This window comes from Camelus ferus, chromosome 23 (genome assembly GCF_009834535.1).
Source record: "Camelus ferus isolate YT-003-E chromosome 23, BCGSAC_Cfer_1.0, whole genome shotgun sequence".
Taxonomy (NCBI): Eukaryota; Metazoa; Chordata; class Mammalia; order Artiodactyla; family Camelidae; genus Camelus; species Camelus ferus.
Genome location: NC_045718.1, coordinates 15,392,684 through 15,418,234, shown reverse-complemented (window position 1 = coordinate 15,418,234; position 25,551 = coordinate 15,392,684). Strand labels below are relative to the sequence as shown.

The following is a 25,551-nucleotide window of genomic DNA, read 5'->3' as shown; positions in this document are numbered from 1 at the left end:
CAGTGGGCTTTTTCACAGTCCTTGTTTGACAGTGGGCTCTTGCGAAAGGTTTTCTTTGAAGAAAGGATTCTGTTGGTAAAACAAAGAACTGAAAACCCTTGTGCAACAACCTGAGTTCCCCAGTGCAGAAACCCTGCGCCCAGCGCACGTGGCTGCAGCAGCAGGGCGCAGGGGTGAAGCCTAGCACACCAGGCTGGCCCGCAGCAGTGCGGCGCCGACTCGAAGCCACCGGGCTTCCCGGGGCTAGCATGGCTGCGCTGAGGCCTGGGGTGCCTTCTCAGGACTCTCTGCGGTCCTCGACACCCCTTGCTCAACTCCCGTCCCATCCCCGCCAGAGCTGCTTCTGTCCTGTATGTCTCTTCGAAAGCCCTCCCTGGTCAGGCCCTTGCCTACCTGCCCAGTCTCACTGCCCCCCACTTCCACTCACCTCCAGTTCTACTGAATCATTTCTAGTTCCACCAGCAGTCCTCGCCCGCTCACCCACGCCGCTGAGAGAGGACCCCACAGAAGACAGCCACACCATCTGTAACAGCAGGAGCCTGGCCCACAGCTGCTGCAGCAGTCAGCCCAGAATGGCCGGGACTGGGGCAGGGACTGCAGGCTTCCCGATCTTCTGCCAATACTGCCTACTCAAGTCCAACCAGGGAAAGACAAACATGCTTCCCAGACCGATCAGACAGGAAGCCGCGCTTCCACTTGGCCCGCCTCCAGGAGCCCACGTCAGTCCAAGCATGCCTGAAGCCTTCCTTTTCCTTCACTATGAATTTGTCCTCTCCCTTCTCTGTCTTTGAGTCTCTGCTGAAGCAAGTGATGGTGCCTGACTCCCTTGCTAGAGCTCCCTCTGAAGAAATAGCCCCTGCTTGTTCTCATTTGGATGCCATTTGTTTATTTTCACACTAACTTTACTTAAATCACTTTCTTTTCCCTAGTCTGCCTCTTCTGCTCTTTCTTCAACTTTTTGTTATCTTCCAGCTTCAGGGCAGGTGACTCCTCCTCTGGGAAGCCTTCCTTGGTTTCCCTGGAACAGTCTATCTCCCCAAGGCTGGATGAGGACTTCACCCTCTGCGCTCTCAGAGAATTCTGGGACATACTCACTGCAAAGAATGCAAGGTCCTGGCGTGGACTGCTCTCTCCCCAGCTACACAATGGGTTCCCGGAGGCTGGGGACAGTGTCTTATTCAACTTGCACAATTTCAAGCACACAGAGAACTTAGCGGGCCTTTGCTGGATGTTTATCCAGCATCCTTGCTATCCTTCTCCCATCCACTGTACCTGAGTTCACCAGCTAGGACTGCTGTTACAAAGTACCGTAGACTGGAAATTTATCTTCTCGCAGTTGTGGAAGCTGGCAGTCCGAGATCAAGGTGTCAGCAGGGCTGGTTTATCCCGAGGTCTCTCTTGTTGGCTTATAAATGGCTGCCTTCTTACAGTGTCCTTACATGGCCTTTCCTCTGTGTGAACGCACCCCTGGTGTTTCTTCCTCTTACAAGGACACCAGGCCTGTTGGATTAGGACCCACCCTAATGACACTACTTAACATTAATTACTTCTTTAAAGGGCTTATGTCCAAATGCAGTCACACTGTGGGTAGACCTTCAACATATGAATTGGGGGTGGGGGGCACAATTCAGTCCATAATATCCATAGCGAATTCATCTCTATCTCTTTCTCAGAGTGATCCTACGCCAGTTCCAGGCTTGGGCTCTGCTGAGTATTAAAAAGTGAGCATTCCCTACCTCTCATCACTGCAGTTGGTTTAGGAACGACTCATCCAGCCAGAGGCAGTGGGCTTCATGGAGACGTCTCTGAAAGCTCTGGGAGAGACCAGTCTCCCCCTCTCTTCTAAAGACACCCAGTGAGGAACCCCCAAGAGGCAGAGGGTGGAGCTTCAGGCAGTGGGAGCAGGGGGGCCTCCGAGCGTAATGTGAGGACAATCCAATACTGTCGAAGGCAGAGAGAAGACACAGGAAGACCTGATCCTTCCTGTCCCTGTTTGAGTCACTGATCGAACACTTCCTGAAGCAAGCCCTACTTGTGGAGTTTTAAATTCCATGTATGTTTACACGAAAAATTCCCTCGAGTTTTTAAGGCAGTTGGAGTTGAGTTTTCTATCACTTGCAACTGACAGGACTATCAGAATCAGAAATGCCCCTAGAACGTTGGTTGGACACACACGCTTCCCGTTACCTCCACCTTCTGTACTAAAGAAGCATCTCTCCCTCCTCCTGTCTGCCTGCCTCTGCCTGGACCCAGCCCCGACCCTGTAGGGACGCGGACCAGTAACTGTCTGCTCTCTCCTGCATTCCCAAACTGGCTCCCTGCCTCCCCAGAGAGAGAGCTTCAAGCTTCTCTCATAATGAAACCAAAAGATCATTCTCTGTATCCCACAGCTGCCCTGTATATACCTACCTGATTTTTTTTTCCTTTCATTTCTTAAGGAAGTTTGTTTTGTTTTGTTTTTTAAATAAACGGTCAATGGCTTTTGCCTTTGTTTATTTAGCTCCCATCCAACAAGTATTTCAGGCCACACTGTGCTGCATTTCCATCTTTGCTGTTGTTAGGCAAAATAAAATTTTGGTTTATTGCTGGACAACATTGTTTCACACATACGTCAAACAGGCCAAAAAAAAGGAACTCTCCTCCTCTCCTCTCGGGACCTTCCACTGGCCTCCTGACGGCCACGCCCAGCGTTCCAGTCTTTATCTCGCCCGAACTCCTGGAGGCATTAACCGTCAACTACCCCATCCATCCCTCCCAACACCCTTTCGTCCTTAGCCTCTGAAACACCAGTTTGGAGCCTTGTTTCCTCTCTGGCCCTACTAACCTCTGTGGCAACACCGATCACACTGCTGGATCCTCTTCTTCTGCGTGATGTTCTCAGTGTCTCCATCAGAGTCCTGACCCTCCATTTCTATTCCCTGTCTTTGTTCGTGGTACCCAGCTAAGTCATCAGAGCCAGACACCCGGAATCACCCTTAAATCTCACCTCTTCTCACACCTCACACTCAGGCACCAAAGCCCTTGGACTGCCTCCTTCCGAGTGTCTCTCATTCTCCTCCCTTCTGCACATTCCCACCTGCTTACGTCTGATACACACCATGTCTCATGACGTTTGCAATAACCTACCAATCGGCCTGCTTCCAATCCGTTCTCTGTGTTGCCGTTACAGTGATATTTCTAAACCCCCACCTGAACATAGCAGTGCTCTGATGAAACCTTTCCATATCTCTGCATCAATGTGTAAGATCAAATCCAACGCCTGTGTAAGACACTTGCAGATCAGGTTCCTGGAGGCCTTTCCAACCCCATCCAAACCCTGAATGCTTCCTAACCGAATGCCGTGCCATTTTCTAAGCATGCCACACCGTTTACAACCTCTACACTGTACAAGTGCCATCCCCTGTGCCTGAAAAGGCATTCCCTCCTTGCCACGTGATTAATTCCTACTCAGCCTTCAAGATCCCGCTGCTCAGACATCTTCTGCTTGAGGAAGAATTCCTTGTGCTTCCCCTGTGCCCCCCCAGCCCCCAGCAGAGCTGAGTCCATCTCCACTGTAGCTTAAACCTGCGTCTCTGGGACACTGAGCACACTGGCAAACTATGTGGTTAAACCAAGGGTTGGAGACCTTTCCTGTAACAGTCCAGACAGTAAATATTGTAGGCTTTGTGAGACAGGCAGTCTCTGTCACAACTGCTGAACTTCACCACAGTGCGAGGGCTGCTGGAGACAATAAGTGAGCGGATGGGCGTGGCTATGTGCCAATAAAGCTTTATTTACAAAATAGGCAGTGGGCTGGAACTGGCCCGAGGGCTGTAGGTTGGTCATCACTGGCTGCAGCGTTCTCCCCTCTCTGTGGATGCCTGAGGCTCAGACCATACCCTGCTCATTTTTGTGTCCTCACTGCCTGGCAGGGGCCCAGGGAGAGAATATTTATGGAAAGAAAGATCCAAGTAAAGGTCTCAGTCCTGCCACTTACCTTTTGTAAATTACTTGCTTGCCAAGCCTTTTTTAAAGTCTCAAAAATGGAAATAAATATTCCTGCTCTGCCTGCCACAGATGATGGCTGTGAGGATCCAATGGAAAATGCAGAGGCACCCGAAGCATAGTACAAACGTGAGCCATTTCACCATTCAAGTGACTCCACCGTGCACAGACCTTTATCAGGAAAACCTAAGTCCAAGAGAGGGCCTGTGGTCTGCCGGTCCTGCTGCCCTGGGGCAGGCTGGCCTGGGGCGTGGCCACACTCTGCCCTACAGCATCCGCGCGCTCTGGGAGCAGAGCCCGGGGTGAGGCTTCTCAACCCTGCCTCCTTCCCCGTCCCTCCATTAGCCTTCGCCCAGAGTCCGGATTCTACAGGTGCCCCTGGGCTGGTGTGAGAAAGAAGGTGCGCGTGACAGATGGCTTGATGGCTTCCACAGCCTCCCTAAGATTTGGGTACAGTTTCCGGGTTAGAAGCAACAGGGTTAGAATCTGATGACTGACTGGTAGCGGATGGTGAGAGGAAGGATGGCATCAGGTTTCTAGGTGGGGAAACTGGATTAGGATGATGCTAATAACTGGCATCAAGAATAAAGAAACAGAGAGGGTACAGCTCAGTGGTAGAGAACACGCCTACCATGCATGAGGTCCTGGGTTCAACCCCCAGTACCTCCACTAAAATAAATAGACAAATTAAATGAATTACATCCCCATTTTGGAAAAAAAGAAAGAAAGAAAGAATGAAAAAACGAGAAAAGTCTGGAAGGGGTTGGGGCTCAAGGCGATCATGAGCTTGGAACCAAATGTGTAGTCTGAAATGCCTGGAGCTGTAAACAAAACAGCTCTGTGGGTATCCGAGGCTGTGCTCCTGAACTGCCACCTAGAGACAGATATGCACACCAACAGGTTACTGCTATGGGGCCACGTGCCAGCAGTCAGCTCCTAGAATAAACTAATGAGATGACTAGAACAGCACTACAAGAACCAACCAAGAAATACACTCAGATACACTCACATCACTGCCAGAGGATATGGTGAGGGAACACAGCGATAGTAAAAGCCCAACAGAGTCAGCGCACAACTCAGCCATTCAGCATCCGATGACAAAAACCAAACACGCCAGCAGGGTTCATTACCATAGCTGCCCGGAAGCAACCTGTTCAGAAATCAGACAGAGGAGCTGAAACAAAAAGAGTAGATAGAGGCACACGAACATAAGGAGTGGGGAAGGGCCACGTGAGATGTGAAAAGAGCCCAGAAGCATCTCACACTGGGCGGGGGTGGGGTGGGGTGGGGCGCTGCCTGCCAGAGGCAGGCAGACGCTCTGAGCTGGAACTCGGGACTCGGATGTAAGGAATTTCTCAAGCAGTTTGTTCCCAGGACAGATAAGGAACACTTGCAAATGATTTATACATAAATAACATCAGAGTGGCTCAGGTTACCACGATAATCATCACATTCTCACTCACTTTCCGCTTTCTTTCTTGAAGATCAGAGAAAGAGCCAGTGTGTGTCCTGCCTGTGGCTGTCTTCAATCTTGTCTATTTTGGTAGAAAAAGTAGTCAAGGAGCTGGCCTAAGAGCCAAAAGCCCCTGTGATCTGGCTCCCACAGCACCTGCACACGGGCTCCAGCCCAGCCCCAGCCTCGGACTTCTCCCCAAACAAGGCAGGTGCTTTCTGCCCCTCTGGCCATCTTTGCTCCTGCTCTGCATAGGCTGGAAGTGCCATCCCCTTGTCTCTCTACCGTGCAAATTCCCTTCTTTGCCAAGGCCCTCAGTGGCAACCCCTCCCCGACGCTGACCCTGCCTTCCCCGCAGAAAGGAGGCTGTGATTTCCTGCTGCGCTCCCCAGCATGCTCTGTTCCAGTGGCCATGTCCTCCTGCCCGTGGGATCAGTTGTCCCCACATCCATCTCCTGCAGCAGACTCTGAGCTTCTTGAGGTCAGAGTCCACGGTGTGTTTCCCTCTGCAGTAAGACAGTACGATACATTTTCACAGGGTGAGTGAACAGCCATCTTATGAGATACTCCTAAGATCGTCCTAAGAGAGACGCATCCTCAATGAGTAAGTACAATATAGTATAAACCCTTGGTTAAGTCATATAGGATAAAATCGTTGTTACAGTATAAGCCTGAGTAATGCAAATAACAACAATAACCTAATAATAATAATATCTGTTAAGCATCCTCTGAAGTGGACCCTGTCCCCGCTCAGCAGACACACTCATCTCCTTTACTCCTGAAATCCTCCCGACTCCCTGTCAGGGCTTCTGACTGATCTCAGTCAGAGCTACCTTATTTTCTCCATCCCACAGACAGACTCTCAGAATCCAGGGATCCAGCTGCTCCAGAAGGGCCCCAGAAGGGCCGTCACCTCCATTCCCAGCCTCCCCATCCCCTCATCCTGCAGGCTTCGCCTTAGCTGCCCTGGTTCTGAGGTCACCTTCAGCGGAGGGACTGCCCTGGGCGCCGCGGACGACCCTGCTCCCCGCTTTCCCCCCTGCCTCCGGTCCCCACCTCCCTTCCATCTCTCCTGCCATGGAAGGAACGACGCAACAGATGGTGACCTGAGCCCGCTCACTCCCTCCACTCACAGGCACCCGAAGGCCAGGCAGGTTTCCTAGGAAACCCAGGATGCCCCCTATTGATGATCATCAGCCTGTCCCAAAGAAACAGAGCGCCAGGCAGGGAGGAGGAAGACAGAGGGCTCTCTGAGAAGCCACAGGAGGAGCTCCCTGCCTTCCTCTTCGGAGAACCCCGCCGAAGCAGGACATCTCACCCACCTCCTCTTCTCCTCCTGTGAAATGACCGCAATCTTAGCATCTTTGCAAAGTCTGTCTGCCCGCACAATCCTCCCACCACCCCCTTTCAGGGCTGTAACTACACCAAACCCTCTGGGGCCCAAGGACCTGACAGTCTAAGAAAGCACTCACCAGCCTGCTTCCAGACCTCCCTCTCCCCATGCCCGGGAGGGGAGACCCCGCTTCCTCCCTTGCGGGGTTGGACCAGTTGTCTTCCAGGATTTTCCAATAGCCTAGGACACCTTGTATATGGGATTCAAGCCCCTCTCCCCCTCCTCCCTTCTCAGGGTTGGAGGGGGGTGGTCTCCATCTGCTGTGTTTCATGCTTGGCTCCCTTGCATTGTCAGGGGGAGAGATCTGGGAGGAGTGAGGAGCTGTGTGTTTAACCATTGACAGCGATCCGCTCCGTGGAGGTGACAGGGGCACCAGCAGGCCCGCCCCTCCTCTCCCTGCCTCGGCTAAGTTCACAGAGGCCACGGGGTCTCAGCAGGAGTAGGGGGTGGGGGGACAACGTATCAGGTGGCCCTGATTCCCACCTGGGGAGCAGGTGGAGGGGGACACCTGGGTTTAGGATTAAGGATTTGGCTGAAAACAGCTGTTTCCCACTCAACATCCAGAACTAATCTATAGGTTGAAACCTGAACCAGTTGGCTATTTATTAAGTTGGGCAGAGGGGGAGGGAGGGTGGGGACAGGAAGGAAGAAAGGGGGAAGGGACCTTTCCCTCAAGGGGCCCACCATGAATATCTAGTGAATTTCTCATGTTCACAACAGGCTCTCTGGGGCACAAAGCACTTGCCAGGCACTCTGGTGCTCATAAGCCTCCAGGCAGCCAGGCCCCACACGAAGGCTGCAACCACCAGGAACGTGCCCCCTTCTAGGGTGGGAGCTACCTGCACCTCGCTGCCGGGGCGTGGCTGGTGGGGTCACTAAGACACGGAGCTTGGCCATGGAGACCTGCTGCCTTCTGCTTCTTCGCTGTGTGGTGTGGGTCTACCACAAATCTTTTAACCACTTGCTTGTAGTGGACCTTTAGATTTTTTTTCTTTATTTTTCCCCCGTCACAGCAGTGCTGCAATGAACATCCCTGTACATACAGCCTGGTACATGGAGGAAGAGGGGTTGCTGTTTCATCCTGCCTCTTTGACCCCAGCCCTGGACAGCCTGTCACACAGGGTGGCAGTTGCTGGGCACACTGGGAGGAGCATCGCTGCTGCTACAACCCTGGCCAGCTGTCTGAGGTTCTTTGGGGCTGCGCATTTTCTCATTATTATTGTTGCTGATTCGCTCATCCTCTGAGAGAGGCAGGACTAGCAAACATACATAGAATGGAAAAGACTCTCAAATGTAGTCTGAGCAGCTGCTCTGACATGCTGCGCAGGGGCTGCCTTCAATGAGGTTTGTGGATATCTGTGAATTTCATTATTCCAGCTCCACTCACTGGACCTACTTGGAGTTAACTGAGCTCTGACCAGTCCCCTTATTAGCAGATAAAGCAGATTGTAAAGGAAACAGAAGTTAACATGCAGGCTATGCAGACAGCCTCCACCTTGGAGCCACCAGCTAAAGATACAGGAAACAACCTTCCCTCGGGCTGGGGAGGAATTCTGCCACCTCCAGGGAGGAGAAGAGGATCCCCACCTCTCTACAACTCAAGAACCAGCTTCTCACTCATCTCCCTGTCTTCTAACCTCAGGGAGAAAGTTTCACAGCAATTCAACACACATCTTCTTCACAGCTGGAGAGAGAGGAGCGAGGACTGTGAAGCAACCCACCCCTCTCCAAGTGGGGAAGAAGATGCCTGGGGTAGCAGAGCCCGCTCCCCTGGCCTGTTGGAAAAGGGAAGTGGCTCAGCGGAAGACTAGAGGAGGAAGGACTCCTACTCCTATGTGACATAATCCACTGTCCCCAAGGGTGCAGCCCAAGATTTGAGGAGGGTAAGAAGGAGGGACCTGGGTGGGAGAGAAGACAGAGACTGAAGGCAGAAGACCTCAAAGGGAGGCTTGGATTTAGTAGGAAAAGACCTCAGGTTCTTCAAAAGGTGAAACAGAACTACCATATGATCCAGCAATTCCACTCTTGGTTATATAACCAAAAAGAACTGAAAACATATGTCCACAAGAAAACCTGTACATGAATGTTTCCAGCAGTATAACTGATGAGAGCCAAAAAGTGGAAACAACCCAAATGTTCATCAACTGATGATAGAGAAATAAAATGTGGTATATCTATAAATAATGGAATATTATTCAGCCATAAAAAGGAACCAAGTATGGACAAATGCTACAACACAGATGAACCCTGAAAACATCCTGCTAAGTAAAAGAAGCCAGAAACAAAAAACTATATGTCATACGATTCCATTTGTATGAAATTTCTGGAATAGGCAAATCTATACAGGTAGAAAATAGATTAATGATTGCCTAGGGCCAGGAGAAGACAAGGACTGGTGGGGAAGAGGAGTGACTGATAATGGGTATGGGTTTGTTTTTTTGTGGAAGGAGAAGGTAATGAAAATGTTCTAAAGTTAATTGTGGTGATGGGGATCCAACTCTGAATATATTCAAAATCATTGAGCTATATACTTTATTTGGGTGAACTGTACAGTATGTGAATTATATCTCAATAAAGCTGTTACTTAAAATATTAGTGAGAAGGAGGGTGGGTATAGCTCTGTGGTAGAGCATATGCTTAGCATGCATGAGGTCCTGGGTTCAATCCCCAGTACTTTCATTGGAAAAAAACAAAAATTACAACAACAGAAAATATTAGTTAGAAAAAAGAATTAACTTTCGTAAGGACTCAGAAGACATTGTTAGAAAACTGTGATACTTCAAAAAGGGAAATGAATGATTAAATTTATAAATGCAGTTTCAAATGTCCCAAGGAATTTAACTAAGTTTACTGATGGAATCAAACAAATGATTGTTAATGTTTATGAGAGTTGTGATGAGAACTGTTAAATTTGTCAGTTGAAATGAAAAGCTTAAGAAAAAAATTAGGCTTTGGGATTCATAACTCTAATATATTGAATATTCATTAAAAAAAAAAAAAAGACCTAGAGCCAAGTTCCTGTATGTCACCCAAAACAAGTGACAGTAGGTCTAGTCGCTACCTCCACAGTAAACTGCAAAATGCTGTACACAGGGAATGATGCAGAAAGAACAGCCTGGAACCAGTCTCTCTCGGCAGCTTTCCTAAAAGGTGACATCTGTGCAACCCCCAGCTAACTTCCTTCCAAACCCCAGCTTCCTCATTCTAGTCACTGACCAATGCGTTCCCAGGCTCCCTGAGTCCAGGCCACCGTCCATCTGAGGACCTACCATCTGGACCCATCTGCTCACGACATCACTCATGTTAAGCCTGCTTACTCCACCCTCTATTTGTGGGATTCCAAGCCCCGTTTCAACAGACCAGGGGTCTAAAGCCATATGAAAACCACAGGATGAGCTCAAGCAGAAAGAAAAAGGGGGTGGTGGGGGGCGGTGGTGGGGCAAGTCTACTGGAGAAGCTTGGGGTGGAGGAAAGAGACATGACCTCCAGCCCCTTAACCAGACTCTGAGCTTCCTGAGGGTGAGCGGCAGTGTCTTCTTTCCTTTTCTTGTGCTCTTCACAGAAGTGAGCACCAGCTCAGAGCAGAACAGGGCAGGAACAAGGAAACCATGCAGAGCCGGAGACACACACCAGACATGGATTCTGAGACGCGGCCTCAAGAGGAAGTAACGTAGCATAATCTGTCTGGCACACGGAAGGGGCGTGGACTTGGAGCCACACACTTGAGCGTCAGTCCCATCTTAGGCATTTACCTCTGCGTGGTCTTCAGCAACTTGTTTTCTCTCTCTCAGAGCCCCAGTTTTCTAGTCTTTGGGTGGGATAAGACACTTGTTTATTACAAGGGTATTGTGATGATTATTAATCAAATAAATTAACTCATATTAAATGAATTCATGGGCTAATGTATATGGATAGCATCTCATTCAAGGCCTGGCCCAAATGTGGCTTTCAAAAACTATTGGTCCTTTCTCCTTCCCCTCAAGTTATGGCTGATACACCGCTTTGCTAAGTGCCTTTGAACAAGCTGGACTTCGGAACCTACAGATCTACTTTGTAGGCCTTCAAAATACACAGTGCCTGTGCAAATAACCATATGTTAGCTCTGCAGCCAAGGAGTTATTCATTCTTAGAGCCAACATACGGTTATCTACACAGGAGTTAGCTACTGTGGACCAGAGAGAAGCAGGGGGCTCCTGCAAGATTCCAGCCCAGCCAAAGCAGCTCTGGGCTCCCCTCTCTCCTGCCTCTATCCTGGCCTCCTTAACCAAAGCACTTCTCACTCCTGGAAACTGCCCACCCCTCCACCCTCTCTTCTACCCCTGTTCATGCCAGCTTCTTCCCATGACCTTGACATCAGTTGCATCTGGCTGGAGTCAGCCCCAGGGGAGCCAGGTCAGTTCTTCTGAGGTGACTTCCATCCTGCTGTTCATATTGGTCTAGCTGTTGGTGTTCCAAGGATAGCACACCCCAGTTACGTTTTTAAGACTCCTGTCTGATGTGATAAGGAGGCGCAGGGAGGAAGGGACTAAGACAGCAGGAGGGAGCGCATCTGTTCCTCCTCTCTCTCCACCCTCTGCATTTACATCCAATACAGACATCCGTCTGGATCCAACTGCCATCCTGGCAGGCTCCTACAGGCTGGAGGAGAAGGGAAAATATGAGAGCCTGGAGGAGGGGGCGGGGCGCATGGAACAGACAGGGAAGATCGCTTCCCACATTATAAGATGCACCATTTGTCTAGAAGTCTGGTGCAAAATGCTGGCAGCTATGATGCCTATACCGAAGACGCTGTTGGCTCCAGCGGTGGGAGGCTCCAAGAATGAATAATAAACTCCTTGGCTACAGAGTAAAGTATGGGTATTTGCACAGGCACCCTGAGTGCTGCCTCAGGGGCCCGGAACCGGTCATGGGGCAGGGAGTGGGGAGGCAAAACAGTTCCTAATGCAGCTCCACGGCCCTTCCCCGGTCAGCTGCCTGTGGTATGTCCTGAGCCCACGTTGGCCACAGCGGCCTGTTGCAATGGTTTTGGAGAGAGAAGGCCCAGCTTCTCACCAACAGGCAGAGGGGCTGAGGAGTGTGAAAGCAATAAATCAAATGGCTCCATTTGAGAAACTGAAAGCCTGGGGAAGCTGGATGGTTCCTCTGCCTGGTGTCAGAGGGCAGGTGTCTGCTCTGAGTGCCCGGTGAGAACCGGGAGCTGGAGCACTGCAGGGAGGAGGGGGGCGATGAGTCTGAGTGCAGGAAGGTGTCTCACACTGGGGCTGCAGGAGGAGGAGGGAGGGAGGGGTGTGCTGGGGAGGGAGCAGATGCCTGGGGCAGCTCCAGATGGCAGTGGCCCAGAACAAAAGGAGAAGAGCTGGAGGGAAGGAGGACAGGCAACAGAGGACTTGCTCCTATGAGGCTTCCAGAATGGAGAGACAAAATCAGATTCCTACCTGGAACTGGCAGGAAGCTCTCTTAAAAACAGCTATGCAGCCCCAAAGCACCCAGAAAACCCAAACGGTCAACTGTGCAGGTCCCAGAACTGGCCTGCTAGAATTCGAATTCACATGCTGACACTTGCTCACTACTGGGGCTCTGAGCATGTTCCTTCATCTCTCTATATTTCTGTCACCAGTAAAATGTAGGTAATAATGCGCCCTATTTCCTAGGGTTGCTGTGAGGAGGACTGAACAGGAAATGCAAAGCCCTGCGCCCAGGGAGTTCTCCAGTGCTGATTATAGTAACAAGGACTGTTACCACCCTCTCAAGAACCTAAAGCAGCCATCCTCCTCTCAGAACTTACTGTTCGTTCCCTCAGTAGCTATAGGTGGGCACTCTTGTTTTCTTTTTTCTTTTTTTCAAGTTTCTCTGTGTGTCTGAAAGTCTTCTGACCCTTTGACCCTTCTTGATGGGTGGGTGCCTCGGCAAGGAAAATGGCCCATGATTCGGGACATCTGAGTTCTAGTGTGAGTTCTGTTGCTCATTCATTCTGTGGTCCTCAGAGAAATAACTCCTTGAGCCTCAGTTTATTCATCAATCAAACGGGAATGGTGACACCAGCCTGGCTCACATCACAGAACTGTCTTGAATGCCAAAGGACACAACTAATATAAAGGAACGCAGTATAAAAATAAAAGCTCTGAACCAATGTTAGGGCTTGCAGATTAAATCTGAAGTGCCCAGAGGTGCCAGCTAGAAGAGGTTTGCTCTGCATCGGGCAGGATGCAGCAGGGCGTGACTCCAGCTCCAGCCAGATGTGCAGCTGGCAGCGATGCTGCTATCATCAGTGAAGCGACCCTTAGGCAGGGATCTGCTTAGGTGACCCACAGTGTGCGTGCCCAGGGAGGAGTATGGAGGGGTCTAAGCAGGACACAGAGATAGAAAGTAGGGAGGGGACATGAAAAAGTGCCAAGAGAGGGGACACAGTGACACAAAGCTGGACGAACTCCCGATTCTGTCACAAACCTGGGGATCTGTTCCCATGCTGTTATACATAGATTTACATGCCTTTTACAATAAGCTGGATACTACTTTTGCAATCAGATGCCTCCCGCCATCATGTACCCCCGCCACTGTCACTATGTTCAAGTTCAATACTTAACAAAAATAATCAGGTAGAAACGCCCTGTGGCCAGATGGATTTACCAAGTGTTCCCCGAAACCCAACACTGGTCTATGGCAAGTTGTAGACCTAAAGGAACCCACATAGAAACTACCTTCATAATACAAGTATGTCTGAGCTGCTGCGGATATGACAAGTAATACCTTTCATTTACTGAACACTTACTATAAACCTGTTATATGCCGGGCAGTGCAGGGCTCTTTATATATTTTTTTTATTTGTAATTTTTAAAACAACTTTATTGTGGTATTTTATATGTTTAATCTTTAGTTGTATCTTTACAACAAGAAGTTCATTATTCCCATTGTATAAACCAGGAAAATCAGGCTCAGAGTGGTTTGAAACTTTCCTAAGGTCACAAAGCAAGTAGAGCTAGATTTTGTCCAGTTCCAAAAGCCTTGTCATCAGCATATTCTGTTCTAACTTTCAACTCCCTCCCTGCCTGCATCCTCCCAGCCCGAAGCTCCTGCTCTTTCTGGGAGAACAAAAGACGTCTGGAAAGGGAGCTGGAGCAATAAAGCAGAGATGCCCAAACTCAGGAAAAGGGAAACCTTTCTCTGTTCAGGCCTCCGGCTCAGAAGCCTCTGGGCTGCTAGCTTGTTGATTCAATGCCAATTACTCCTTGGTTACAACTGTAGCCCTTGCTTCCTGCATGTCCTCCCCTGCCACCTCTGCCTTAAGACTAAAACAGGAGTTGCTGGGAATAGCAGGAAATTCTAACCAGTAACAGAACAATGTAGACCCTGGACACAGGGTGTGGCTTCAGGGATGTGTTTCAGCTGCTTACTGTGCCCTGGACAGCTGCCCATCTGCCAAGGCCCAATGCCCTGCCCAGAGGAGCGGTTCTCGGACTGCCCCCCATATGCTGGGGCTGTCACTCAGAAGGCTCCCAGGTGTGCAGGCCAGGCTAAGAGGGAATGCGGGCCACAAACACAGCTGTCTCCCAATTTTTTAATTGCAGTGGACAGTTGGGACAATGACAGGGCTAATGCCGGCTCACAGCATCGGCTGGAGAAAAAGGAGCAAGTGTCTCCCCAGTGCCAGCCTCCTTGCAAAGGAGAGCCTTGAGTTCTGGCTTTGCGGCTGACTCCGAGGAGAAGGAAGGAGATGTCCCCTCGGAAGACCCAAGGGCCTGGCAAAGAAACTTGTCTCATCAAAGAGAAGGGGCAGGAGGCAAGAATTCCCACACTACCCCTCCCCTAGAGACACAGGCCCCAGGCCCAGGCCCCACTCACCGTCTCTGCCTCATTCAGCCTCCTTCTTGTAACACCAGAGGAGGCTCCCTTCCAGTATGCAGCAGGAAACGAAAACTCCAGTGTCCCAAATTGCACATAAGTCAATCAACCTGTTGCAAAGCAAGCACAAAGAAAAACCCCAGGGTCACTCCAGGAAGGAAAAAGAAAAGGCTCTGTGCTTTGCAGCTTGTTCATTCACTGGGAAATTACATCTTTTTGTCCACACCCATTTGGGCAGTTTTACAGAGCATAACGGCACCTTTGTTCACAGAAATTCAAAGCACTCTGCGAGAAATGGGAAGATTCTGCAAGGTGCCTAAACATGCTGGACTCTGGGGAGGAGGACCGTCTCTCTCTCCATAAGATCATTACTGTGGCCCAACACCATAATCAAACTGTTGAATCCTTAGTCACCTAAAGGAGTTAAGCCATATCTTGAAGAATCTGTCCTCCTACTCTCAAGGGAGAATTTACCCATAATTATCTCATTAATTTTCTCACTTAGGAGAACTACTATGTTTTTCTCTCCTATCTACAGATAATCAAAATGAGTTCACCATAAATAAATCTATGTCATATTAAAAGGAGATCTAATTTTAGGATTAGGAGATACTGGGTTTTAAGTTCTAGCTTGTTATATCATTTAGGGTGGATCATTTCCCTACATGTGTCTCAGTTTCTTCATTTGTAAAATGGCGAGAAGGTACAGGACAGAGGGTCACACCACTAGGCCATCAGTCGGTATTTCAAGGGCTCGAGTCCCAGCTCCAGTCCTTTTGGGTGATCTTTTTGCCTTTCTCCGTACAGATAACATATCTCACTTCGTCATTTGCTTTAACATTAAAAGGCGTCTGCAGGAAACGGTAACACTTACCTTTGTAGGAGGAGATGCGGTAATATCTATTAAAATAAGTATGCATTTACTCTCACCCAGCAGTCTAAGTTCAAGGAATCTTTTTGAAATGTTTCTTATATGATGCCTATGTTGTGACCTCCAGGATTATTGTTAAGTGAAAAAAAAAAAAACAACATGGTAGGAAAAAGTGGTTTTAATATGCTACCACTTATTTAAGAAAGGAGGAATGAATGCAAAGATATACACGTATTTGCTTATGTTTTAAAAAGATGATAAAAAGTTAAAGCATAAAATAAAATTTAAAGGACCTATAGGGAGGGGGAGGAATGAGGTGGAGGAAACAGAGACATTAAATATACCTTGTTTTGTGGATTTACTTTGGATTGTAAGACACAATTAATAGTTTTAAAATAAATCCCTAAAATGAAAAAGCAACAAATGAGTCCATGCGTCCAGTTGGTTGACAATAACTACACATAGAGAAATTAAACCACAGTAGTTGGACTGCATGTCCTTGGAGGGATATACCCTATGAGTAAAAAGAACTGCCCCATCACCTGCCCCTCCCAAACAAAAGTCCTATACTGTTTCCAATAATCGTATTATTGATGATACTATGGTATTATTATTATTGTTATCGTTATTCTGAGACTTTTGTATGTGTATTGTGGGATAAACCAAATGAGCAATAATATTTATGTTACTGAGAAACAAGAGTTTCCTGCTGAAAGAAGATACAAATGTAAGCTTGATGAGATCAGGTTAAAATTATATAGTCCTGGCTAAGCTGGGAGTATCAGGATGAGCTCCACATGTTTCATCTTACATCCACACACACACACACAGACCCCCACACACTTCCTATTCTGTAAGGTCTAGAAACAAGGATCATCCTAGTAGGAGTGAGCACCCCTAGCAATCAGATTAGGAACTCTATACACCATCCCTCCAGAGGAATCAGACTTTCTTGGAGAAATGTCTGATGCAGCAAATACATAAGGTGAGTCTAGAACATCTTGTCGCACCATAAAAGCAAACCAAATGTGAACGATTACAAGAGTTAGGCTAAAAAGACTCAGAAGCTACCCAGGATAAGGTTTCCCTGGTCAAGCTGAGCATCAGTAAGGGTCATGACTGCAATAAATTGAAACATAACAAATATGTTTAAATCTTACAAATCTCTAATAATATTTTTAAACCCTATGAGTCACCTTTGGAAGATGTTAGGGCCATACTTCATTTTTGAAATCTGGACAATAAAGCAAAAGAGGGAGGAGTGGGTAGGGATATCGCTGAGACAAGACCAGCCCTGTACTGGTAATTGTTGAAGAGAGTGATGGGTACTTTAGGTTCACTATATTGTTCTCTTCTCTTTGTAAAACATTTTCAAAATAAAAATAAATTTTGAATGACAAAACGGGTTGACAAATGAGAAATCTTAGAATGCTAATTCTTAAAACTCTTCTGAGCCATAGTCATTTAATCCTGACAACAACCCAGTAGGAGGACAAAGGATATGGGTGTTATTATCCCCACTTTACACTGGAGGAAACACGTGTGAAGAGTCCTTTGAGTCAGGATTCAAGCCCATATGTCCTCCCAAAGGCCCACTATTTCACAGCTGCCTCTTTAATATTGTCATCTTTTACATCTGTGTTAATAAAACTTTCCTTTCCTATATGAGGGTATTGGGGGCTGCAATGAGATAATTTTAGGAAAGTACTTGGAAAACAAATCTTTGTACAAATATCTTACTGTCATTTGAAAATTGAGGATCTGATCTGCCCTATGGGGTTGCTGTGAGGATCCAGTGAGAATTGTGATTTGAAGACAGATGGACAGACATCAAGACAGACAGACAGAGAACCCTTAAAGCTGAGTGAGATTACCATCACCTCAATACCTTTATCACCACTCTCAGGACTTCAGGCTAAATGAGAAGTGAGTGCATAGACTGTCCACCTGGCCCAGGGATAGGAAGTTTCCAGGAGGAACACCTGATGCTCTGGGGAAGATCAGGGATCAAGAAAGACACCTGATACCCTGCAGGCTGCAAGAAGAGTGCCTCCATGACGCATAGGGACATGGCCAGGTTGCTGGGCACGTCTGGGGCACTGCCTCCAGATTTCAGAAGGTCAGATACCTGCTGGCTTCCCTGGAATGAGGCCTGGGCTGTCAGGGGGCAAAGTAGACAGATGAACATGCTCCTCAGTAACAAGAAGAAGGCAAAGCAGGTCAGGCTGAGGAGGGGAGGGGGTGCCTGGGGCTGCTCACCAGCTCCCAAACTGCTCTCTCTCTTCTATCTTAACGTCTGGGGAGCACTTATAGATTTCTTCTCAGCAACTGTTTATTTCCAGATTGTCCTTCCTCTGCCACAGAAGAGAAGTGGGTCCAGGGAACCGCTAACACTTTTTCACCTCACAATTCTATGATCCTATAAGTGCCTATTTCTGAAGAAGTACAAAATCAAACATCTCCTGAGTCCTGGTTCATGGGCCTCCTCCCCCTGGATATTTAGTCTGAGCGTTCAGGGAACACAGACTCTGTCTCTGTCTCTCACTTAAGGTTCTTACTTAAACATTAAAATAATTATTTTGTTTGTTTTTGGAATAGGTAATCCTTTCACATGATATGAAACTCAAAAGACTACACAGTAGAAGAACAGTAGACATAAGTACATTTCTCTCCCAACCTTGTCCTGCAGCCTCCCAGTCCCACTGAGCCTCTGTTCCCCATGAGCCACTATTACCAGTCTCTTGTGCATCCTTCCAGAGACTGTCTATGCATACACAGATACATTTTTTAAAAATTAAATACTTAAATATAAAATGAACAAAACATGTACAGGACTTGTATGCCAAAAACTATGCAATGCTGACTAAATAAATCAAAGATCTAAATAAATGGAGAGACATACCATGTTCATGGATTGGAAGACTCAAAATGGTAAAGATGTAGATTCTCCCCAAACTGGTGCCACTGGTTTAATGCAACCACTATCAAAATCCTAGCGAGATTTTTAGTAGATATAGACAGGTTATCCTAAAATCTGTATGGGAAAACAAAGGAACTAGGATAGCTAAAATAATTTTGAAAAGAAGAAATGCATAGGAGGAATCCATCTACCCAACTGAAAGACTCATTATGCAGCTACAGTAATCATAATGATATGGTATTAGTGGAGGAATAGACATGTAGATCGACAGAACAGGATAGAGAACCCAGAGACAGACTGGCACAAATATGCTCAACTGACTTCTGACAAAGATGCAAAAGCAATGGAGGATGATAGCCTTTTCAACAAATGGTGCTGGAAAAATTGGACATCCACAGGATACACAGCCACCCCCCTCACCCCGCCAGATTCTTAACCTAAGCCCTTATACAAAAATGGGCTGCACATGGATGGTGGACATAAAATGTAAATCTATCAAACTTGTAGAATAAAAACAAAAGAAAATCCAGGCAAACTATTCTTAGATTTGATGCCAAAAGCATGATCCCTAGGAGCAAAACTAGATAAACAGGACTTCAACACTTAAAACTTTGCAAAATAAGATGAAGAGTGGGAGAGACCATGCACGTGACAAAGAACGAGCTCTAGAATATATAAAGAACCTTAAAACTTGGCAGCAGAGATGCAACCATCCAATTAGAACATGGCCCAAGACATGAAAAGACATGTCACTGAAGTTGATATTCAGATGGCAAATAAGCACTTGAAAAGATGTTCAACATCATTAACCATTAGGGGAATGCAAATTAAAACCACAATAAAAAGAAAAAAAAACCCAGTGAGATATCACTACACATCTATCAGAATGTCCAAAATAAAAATCCATGACAATAGCAAATGCTGACAAAATGTGGGAAAACTAGATCACTTGTACGTTATTGGTGGAAACGTGAAATGGAACATCCAGTCTAGAACACAGTCTGGCAGTTTCGTGAAAGACTAATAAGCATGCAACTACCGTACAGCCCACCAAGTGCACTTCTCGGCATTTATCCCAGAGAGAGAAAGACCTACGATCACACCAAAACCTACACAAGAATGTTTATTGTGGCTTTACTCATAATAGCCCCAAACCGGAAACAACCCAGGTATCCTTGAATGGACGGATGGTTAAACAAACAGCAGTATGCCCGCATCACGGAACATGACTCAGCAATAAAAAGGGAAGAATTATTGAAACGTGCGATAACTTAGATAAATCTCCAAAGAATTATGCTGAGTAGAAAAAGTCAACCCTAAGAGGTTAAATATTGTGTAAGTCCATTTATGCGAAATTCTGGAAATGACAAAATTATAGAAATGCAGAACAGATTAGTGGTTGCCACGGGTCAAAGAAGAGGGGTGGTGGTGGGAGGAGATCGGTATGGCTATAAAAGGTCACTAAGAGAGGTCTTTGTAATGATGGAAATGCTTTCTATCTTGACTGTATATTGTCAATATCCTGGTTGTGATATTATGCTACAGTTTTGCAAGATACTACTATTGGGGGAAACTGGGCAAAGAATATAAGGGATCTTTCTATTATTTGCTACAGCTGCATATGAATCTATAATTGTCTCAAAATAAAAAGCTTAATTAAAAATAGTTCTCAGTTGACTCCCTCTATTCCACGTAACTAATTATACCATCTGTAAATAATTATAATATTATCGCCTTCTTTCCAATTTTTATACCTCATGTCTTTCTCTTGGCAGATTCAATTTAATGTTAGGCATTGGTAGAACAAATTAGGAAGAAAAATCTGCTACCACATAAAGTAATACAGACTGGATGGAAATAATTTTTTAACATACTCCCTTACAGGCTAGCACAGATTACAGAATTTTGATCAAACTTTTAAAAACTAAAACACTTTCTCAGCTGTATTTAAAAAGCTATTTCTCCTCAGAAAAAAATTGCCCAATTCTAAGAGCATCCTGAGTGTTCAACAATGACATTTCCAAGAAAAGAGATTTGTTAGCCTTCCTTGATAACTTGCTTCACTGAGTCTCACATTCCAAATGTGCAAAAAAAAAAATCCAGCTAAAATCGGGCACTGTTATTTCAGTACAGCTGGATCTGCATTCTGAAGCCTGCAGCAAGAAGAGAACAGAAAGAGGTTCTCTAAATGCAAGAAAGATGGGCATTCACTCTGGAAAGTTCATGATGGATATGAGCGCTTTCACTCACCGTTCCAGCAAAATTAGACCAGCCCAGACAGAACAGTAAACACTGTAAAGAACCAGTATCTTCAACATGTGCCCAGGGTGACTGCTGGTGATAGTGGGGAACTCAGCATGAAGCCTGCTGCACAGCAAGGAGGAGGAACACCCAGGACAGGCTGGGGGGGTGTGCGGGGGGCTGCATGGCCATTTGAAAGACACTGCTAAGAGAATGAAAGGACAAGCCACAGCTTGGGAGAAAAGGTTTCAAAAATACAAATCTGATAAAGGGCTGGTTGCTGAATATACAATGAATTCTCAACTGAATAACAAGAAAACAAATAACCCAATAGAAAGTAAGCAAAAGATCTAAACAGATCTTCGCCCAACTTCACCAAAGAAGATACATTTGGCAAATAAGCCCTCAAAAAGATGCTCAACACCACTAGTCCTTAGGGAAGTGCAAATTAAAACCACAGTGAGAGACCATGAAACACCATTATACACCTGTTAGAATAATAGTCAAACCTCCCCGTCCCCCGAATTCACACTACCGTGTGCTGGGGAGGTTGTGAAGCAACTGGAACTTGCATACATTGCTGGGGGGAATGCAAAAATTAGTATATCTGCTTTAGAAAACTGTTCAGCAGTTTCCTAGAAAATGAAACACATAGTTACCATATGATCCAGTAATCCCACTCCTATATATTCACCCAAGAGAAGCGAATATATATTTCTACACAAAAACCTACATGTGAATATTTATGGCAAGTTTATTCATAATTGCCAAAAACTAGAAATAAGCCAAATGCCTGCCAACAGGCGAGTGGATAAATAAACTGTGCACACAATACAATGGAATACTACTTACCAATAAAAAGAAATGATCTAGTAATACACACAGCAAATCAGAGGCATCTCCAATGTATCATGCTAAGTAAGAGAAGCTGGTCTCAAAAGACTAAGACTATATGATTCCATTTTTATGACATTCTAGGAAACACATACTCTAAGTACTTAATAAAGATCACTGGTTACCAGGAGCTGGGGTTGGGGGTGGGAGGATTAACCAAAACAGGGTACATGAGAACTTTATGGGAAGACGGAAATGCTCTGTATCTGATTATCGTGGTGGCTACATAACTGTACATGTTTGAAAGAGTCATAGGACTGTATGTACAGCCTAACAAAAGTGAATTTTATTCTATGTAAATTATACCTCAATAAACCTGACTTGGAAAAAATTCCTTAAAGTGTATGAAAAGACAAATTAAAACCTAGGAGAAGATATTGAATATACACACTTGACAAAGGATCATGATCAAGAATATATAAAGGGTATAGCACAGGGAAATATATTCAATATCTTGTAGTAGCTTACGGTGAAAAAGAATATGAAAATGAATATATGTATATTCATATATGACTGAAGCATTGTGCTGTACACCAGAAACTGACACAACATTGTAAACTAACTATACCTCAATTTTATATAATATATATATGAAGAAGTTCTAATGGGGAGGGTAATAGCTCAGTGGTAGAGCACCTGTTTAGCATGCACAAGGTCCTGGGGTCAATCCCCAGTCCCTCCATTAAAAAAAAAACAAAAGAAGTTCTATAAGTAAATAAGAGGATAAATGATCCGATAGATATATAGGCAGGAGACAAGCAAGAATGCATATAGTTAGCAAACATATTGGTGCTCTGGGAAATGCAAATCAAGACCATAATGAGACATCAGTTTACACTAAATCGGATGATATCACGTGCTGAAAGAGGTTGAAGAGCCATAGGATTTCTTATACAAGGGTACAACCACTTTGGAAAAAGTTTAAGATCACCCCCTCAAGTTGAACATTCACAAACTATGATTTAGCAAATTTACTCCTAGATATAACACCCATAAGAACTCTGGTACATGTACAAAAATATTCCTAGCCGCACTGTTCACCATGGGAGAAACCTAGAAATAGCCCAAAAGTTCATCAACATAGAAATGGATAATTAAACTGTGGTAGAGGCAAACAATGAAATATTATGAAGGAGGCAAAATAAGTGAATTAGAGTGCTATGCAATGAAACTATAATAAAGAAAAAAGAAAGAAAAGAGGATTCAAAATAATGATTACTACAACTCAACAACAAACAACATGATTAAAACGTGGGCAAAGAACTTGAATAGACATCTCTCCAAAGACATATGCACATGAAAAGATGCTCAACCTCACTAATCATTAGGGAAACACAAATCAGAACCACAATGAGACACTGTCACATACCCATTAGGATGGCTATATCCAAAACAAGCAAACAAACAGAAAATAACAAGTGTTGGTGAGGATGTGGAGAAACTGGAAACCTCCTATGTTGCTGGTGGGAATGAAAATGGTGTAGCCTCTATGGAAAGCAGCATGGCGGTTCCTCAAAAAATTAAAAATAGAATTAGCATATGATCCAGCAATTCCACTTCTGGCTGTATATTACAAAGAATTAAAAGCAAGGTCTCAAAGAGATATTTGCACAACCATGTTCACAGCAGTATTATCCAAGACAGTCAAAAGGTAGAAGCAACCCAAGTGTCCATCATCGGATGAATGGATAAAGAAAATGTGGAATAAACATACAATGAGATATTATTCAGCCTTAAAAAGGAAAGAAATTCTAACGTGTGCTGTAACATGGATAAACTTTGAGGATATCATGCAAAGTGAAATGTCAGCCACAAAAGGACGAATACTGTATACCACTTGCACAAGGCACCTAGTCAGATTTCACAGAGGCAGAAAGCAGAATGGTGGTTGCCGGGGGAGGAGGGATGGGGAGCTACTCTTTAACGGGTACAGAGTTTCAGTTTTGCAAGATGAAAAGAGTTCTGAAGGTTAGTTGCATAACAACATGAATGTACTTAACACTAAAGAGCTACGCATTTAAACACGGTGTAAATGGCAAATTTTATGTCATGTATATTTTACCACAATTAAAAAAAAGATAATGATTACTTGTGGTAGTGGAGGAGATAGACAGGATAGCTTGGTGGTTGTGGTGCGATGCAGGATTAGATATTCGATAATTATCAAAGACCTATCTTTTGTTGTAGGTGGTTTGCAGGTACTTACAATATTATTATAAATAAATAAGTAAACAGATAGATGAACAGGAAGGAAGAATGGAAGGAAGAAAAGAAGGAAGGAGGGGGAAGGAGGGGGAAGGAGGGAGGGAAAGAAAGAGAAAGAATAAAAGAAAGAAAACCAGCAGGAAATGTATGGACCAATGATGAGAGTGAGAATTATGGTTAATCCAATGTTATATACCTGAGGTTCCCCCGTCTTACCCTCCTCCAAAAAAAATCTGCTCCAATGAGTCAAAGAAATCCTAGATTACCTAAAAGAAAGAGATCTCAGAAATCTCTAACTGAATTCCATCATTCAATGTGATGAGAAAAGTGAGGCAGAAACAGATAAGAAATGCGAATGACACTCAGAGATGGTCAATGATCTCTCTAAGGTCACACAGCTATTTACATTCCAATCCTTTCTTAGCCATGTTTGTCAAAATAGGCAGCAGCAATGAGGGAAAATTAAGAACAGACATCCTCTCCTACAGTAACCATCCTTTTTAACCCCTACAACGTTCCTATAAGGAAGACAATATTATCCTGATTTTACCCATTAGAAATCTGAAGCCTAGCGATGTTAAAAAAAACTTGCCTAGGGTTTCTCAGCTGTGTGAGTGGCAGAACCCACACTCAAACCAAAGTCGGTGGGTATCCCCAGAGCCCACACTCCTTTGATGCCATGCCGAAGCCTAGCTCACAGCAATAGAGCAACAGTCCAACCACTACTTTGTGAGTGGCCCTGTGGAAGATGCAAAGATGAGCAAACCATACAAGGGACTTTTAAAAGTTCTCTTTGTGATTACCTCAGAAAATTGTTATTATGCCGAAGAGGAAAAAGAGGTATAACCCTACTTAGTTTATATATTCCATATGTCTTGGTTTTAAATTATACTGTGAACGAGAGACAAATTTGCAATGGTAACATGACCTCGCCAGAGAAATGTTTTAATTTATAGAAATCTCTTCGTAAGGAAGATAAAACAGGCATGTCATAGCCACTGGACCCCTAGTCCTGTGACTAGGACCTAGAAGAAATGATCCAATGAAAGACTGGCTCCTGCTTCAGACGGAAGAGTCTTGGGAAAGATCACAGACTGATAGACGGGAGGGGGTGAGGGCAGCACTCTACAAAGGCTGAATCATCATGAGGGATGCGGGAACATTGCATCTTTAGATGATGCTTTGATTCCCAAATGGACCTCAATGACATCCTCCACAGAACAAGCTAACAAGTGAAAACGGGGATCTGACATTGTTCATGAGGGGCATTAACAGTGCACCTGTCCCAGCCACAAGCACATGGGGAGAGGATGTGCAGACCAAGATTATCCACTATTTAGGACCGAGCAGGAGGAGCACGGGACACAGGGCAATTGGAACCACTTCTATTCCCACTATTTTCTTTTCTTGTAGATGCAACCAAGTAAATCTTTAAAAAAAAACAAAAACTGATAAAATATACATAACGCAAAATTTACCACTCTAACCATTTTAAGTAATGTTCAGTGGCATTAAGTACATTCACCTTGTTGTGCGACCATCATCACCATCCATCCTTAGAACTTTTTCATCTTCCCAGACTGACACTCCGTACTCCTTAAACAATAAATCCCCATTCCTTCCTCCACCTAGCATCTCCAAATAAATCATTTTAAAGTACCTGCGGTACAGTGTGAGTTTTAGTCAACCCACGTGAGTGGGCTGGGGAATCAGCCAGTCAGATCAGCCGTGAAGTCACTGAAGCAAAGACG

General features: G+C 45.5%; 1 protein-coding gene across 15 annotated transcripts in view; it reads right to left on the bottom strand.

Annotated features, from left to right (window-relative positions):
* NFASC (neurofascin) overlaps positions 1-25,551 on the bottom strand; it is a 173,821-nt gene that overhangs the window by 78,983 nt on the left and 69,287 nt on the right. For all 15 annotated transcript variants that reach the window (XM_032466996.1, XM_032467004.1, XM_032466998.1 and 12 more), the window contains exon 2: positions 14,670-14,779. The gene's annotated coding sequence lies outside the window, so the exon portion shown is untranslated. The remainder of the gene's footprint in view (positions 1-14,669; positions 14,780-25,551) is intronic.